A 4030-nucleotide genomic window follows, 5' to 3' on the forward strand; every position below is an offset into this window, starting at 1 on the left:
CTTTTAATCCATGCAACAATTGCAAAATGCCACTCAGGAAATGCCATCTCTGAGCTGACTGATAAGATCATTTCCTTATCTCTTTTTTAGCTCTTGTCATTCCCCCTTGCCATAGCAGTCACAAAAAAATAGGCCAAGAGGGGGTGGGGATAAGTAACATTTAATAAATCTACTAAAATAAGGTAAGTGTGCGTATAATATGCTAGAAGAATATGCACTTGACTACATTTTTTACCTGTCTTTGCAGACATGCAAAAACCAATATTCAGGTTTGTCTGTAAACAAGTGATTAGTTAAAATGAGTTGGCTTTGCATAGGTAAGCAGCCTACTTGATGCATCTGATAAGAGTTTCAGGGATCTTCTGCTACCTAGAAAAGAACTGAAATATAAATATTAAATAATTACTAAGACTGAATTTCACCTGAGTCAGTAAATGATAACTTTCCAATCTGAATTCATCTTTTCACAACAAAGGAAAGACTCTGTGATTTTCTTAACAATTTCATGGTGTATCCCAATGTTACTGCAAGCCTTGAGAGATAAGGATTGTCCTCTGTTAAGAAAATCAAGTTATTAAATTGGTCAAAGATGACTCTACCAGAAATGTATTCAAATCTTCTTTACTAATTACCATAGGGATTTAGTTTGAGAGTCACATATAAAATTTTACTCAGCTTTCACAGATAAAATATATTATATACAAAAATTCCTAGGATTTTAATTTAGTAAAACCCCAATAGTACTTTACTGAGCAAGTTATTCCCTGTACAGAGAAGAGCTCTGCAGGACTGATTCATTCTTTTACAGTGCATTAGTTTAATCACCTAGGAGATTTCTAACAGATGATGAAATCTAAACAGGAGCAGGAACTTCAGTTATCTCTGGATGAAGATATTTAGTTTCACATTCTATCCTAGCACCAAGCAAAACAAAACAGACTAAATACTCTTCAGTTTCATCCACAAAATTTATTTGACTTTTGTTGCATTTAAAAGGGCAGAACTCAATATTGTATGTTAATGCTGCAGTTAAGTTCAGGTTCTCCTGTTAACAACGCCCTTGAAATTGAAGCTGATATTTTTTTCTTTTACTATTTTTGACATTCAGTAATTGCAATAACAAAGTAAAATTTGTTTAGAATAGACAAGTGAGTCAAACTAACAATTACAACAAATTATAGAGCAACCTCCTGTTCTACACTATACCTTTTTAAAAACAATTTGTTGTATTAGACAGTCTCCCAATTATCAAGCAATAATCCAGGAGACTCTCAAGATATAGTGAGCTAGCGTTAACAGCTGAAACAAAAGTGAACTCCAATGTGCAGTCAAAATCAACAAACAAAAGGATGAAATACTATTCTCCCTATTCAAAGAATAGTCTTTCCTGGTAAGAAGATACTGGATCAGGCCCAAACTGTATAAAAATAAAAGCAGCCAATAATAAAACAGATATTATAACCCAAGTTTCTAAAGAAAAAGTGCATAAAAAAAGAATGACTGTTCAATGATACCTTGTCTATTTCCATTTTTTCAATGTCTCTAGGATACGTAAATGTATTTTGTTCTATAAAATCCCATATTTTAATAAATCATGTCAAGGCTTTTATAAAAAATGACTCTTCTAGGTTAATGTTTTCCATTCCCTTATTTTTTTCATCCTTTGTGTTTCTGCTTTGTAATGGTAGAATTTTTCATAACCAAAGATCTCAGTTGTTAAAATTATATAACATGCACTATCTAATTTTAAGACCTCTGTGTAGAAATGTGTAACTGGGTGATAACATACAGGAACATACCAAGTGGAGCTAACATGCAAACAAATTCAACTTAGAAAGAAGCTTTACGGCACAAAATTCACAAAGTTCTGGACTCATAGTGGATGTTTGTAGCAGCAAATTGTATCTCCTACACCCTCCTTCCTATTCTAGATTATGCTGCTTGAGTTGAAAGAGACACAGTCAAGTGTCCTCCCACCTACATATCAGATGGTTGTGCCATCAAGGGATCATGGTCTTCACTGGAGTGAGGATCTTCCCTGCACACATGGGAGGTGCTTTCCCCTCTGGCTGCATGAAGTCACTTGCAAAGGAGATCTGAATCCAGAGAAAGAAGGAATTAGGCTAACATGTGGAAGGCAGACATACATTTTGTTACCTTAATTCCCAGGATCAGTATATTTTGGTTTATCATTCTCCACAACTTTGTAAATTTGAATCCAATATTGCTTTTCATTGCTGACAAGGAAAGCTTTGCCACCAATTCATTATGCAAATCAATGTGTAACTATTAGTTACAAGGTTAGATAAGTTCCTTCCCCTCATAAAATCAAGTGATCTATGCATGCAAAATACAAACAGGTCTGACCTACTCTATCCCCTTGATCTCTGTACATTTAAACAACAGCTGTGCATGGAAAAGTCTGAATTAAGGACACAGCAGTAGCAGCTAATATAAGCAAAGAATCAATGCAATATTTATTAAGGTGGTCTGTAAGAAAAATAGGAAAGTCATGAACCTGTTTCAATATATACCATTCTCAGAAACGTCTTCCAAAGTGACTGAAAAATAAAATGTTTGCTATGGAGTAGGTTCAAAATGGAACCTGCACATAGAAATAATACTGTAGAAGGGAAGGAAGAGCATATACTGTCATACATGTTAAAGACACACTTCTAGTAAACCTCCATCTGGAGCTCCACGTTTAGGAACTGGATACTGAACTTCAGAAGAATAAATTACATTTACTTTTAAATATTTTCATAGACAATTTTCACACCTATACAAGAATTATGTAAACAGCTGCTAAAATAAATCACTGGTATTTAGATTGTCTGGAGTACACACTGTCTTAAACTTTATGGTTGAGAGCACCCTATGCCATGCACCCTGTCACACAGCCCATCTTGTTACCTGTTACCTGCAGCACTTAGTGGAAATGGGGATCTCAGTGCATAGGTCCTTAAAACATCTACATATATTTTAAGATATTAGACCTGCCAGAAGACCTTGCATACTAATTAAGCATAGCAAAGTGCAAGAGAAATTAAAATTCTCATTGCACAATCAGAGAAATAATGCTCCAGAGGTTAGTTAAATCATTACGTCAAGGGTTCCTTGACCTGTGTCACAAAACCATTTATCCAACCATAAATCCAAATAAGCTTTTGTATTTTGATTCTTGGTACAAAATGTTACAGGGAAAAAAAGATATAGTACTTCAGTGTACAATTTCTTTTAGTTGAAAAAAGTCATATTCAAAGGAAATGAATGCTGGGTTGATCAGAGTTAGGTTCACAAGATACCTTTATGACCCTTCAGGTTTCCAAGCCCAACATTTAAGACATCATTTGAACATTCAATGCTTAGAACATCCCCTTCTTCCACTGCTAAAGTCAACAAGGTGCTATTGAGTAGATGCACAACCATCTAAACAGTGATCAGCCATTCATTACCTGGTCACAAAAAAATTGACAAAGGCACTGTTCTTCCATCTGTCTCTCAGGAGCCCACATAAGTAAAAAATAATTCTGGATTCCCCTCTACTTAAAAACTATGGAGGTCCTTTCTTCTTCAGAAGTTTAATTCAACTGTTACCTGCACCTCAGGAAGTCTTCCATCATCCCCATATCACCATTGGCCAATCAGAGCTCAAATCAGTCCAGCAGTTTAATTACCTAGGTAGCCTCATCTCCTCAGATGGTAAGATTGACGGGGAGATAGACAACAGGTTAGCAAAGGCAACAGTGCCTTTGGAAAGCTTCATAAAAGAGTTTGGCGAAATAAACACCTGAAGAAAAGTACCAAGATCAGTGTTTACAGAGCCATAGTGCTGTCTACTCTCTTATATGGATCTGAATCATGGGTCATCTACCGCCACCACCTGTGACTCCTAGAACGCTTCCATCAACTCTGCCTCCGTACAATCCTAAACATCCACTGGTCAGATTATGTGACCAATACATCTGTTCTAGAACAAGCAGCAGTCACAAGTATTGAGGCCGTGTTGCTGAGAACACAGCTGCGCTGG

At 36.0% G+C, this 4030-nt stretch overlaps 1 long non-coding RNA gene across 1 annotated transcript; it reads right to left on the minus strand.

Moving 5' to 3' along the window:
* Nucleotides 1–1293: 1293 nt before the first annotated feature.
* LOC116784990 lies at nucleotides 1294–3648 on the minus strand. The gene is made up of 3 exons (XR_004356337.1): nucleotides 3598–3648; nucleotides 2519–2605; nucleotides 1294–2096 (listed from the first exon to the last, which is right to left on the minus strand). It is a non-coding gene; the product is annotated as an uncharacterized LOC116784990 (long non-coding RNA).
* Between the last annotated feature and the right edge of the window lie 382 nt (nucleotides 3649–4030).

The sequence above is a fragment of the Chiroxiphia lanceolata genome, chromosome 3, assembly GCF_009829145.1.
Source record: "Chiroxiphia lanceolata isolate bChiLan1 chromosome 3, bChiLan1.pri, whole genome shotgun sequence".
Taxonomy (NCBI): Eukaryota; Metazoa; Chordata; class Aves; order Passeriformes; family Pipridae; genus Chiroxiphia; species Chiroxiphia lanceolata.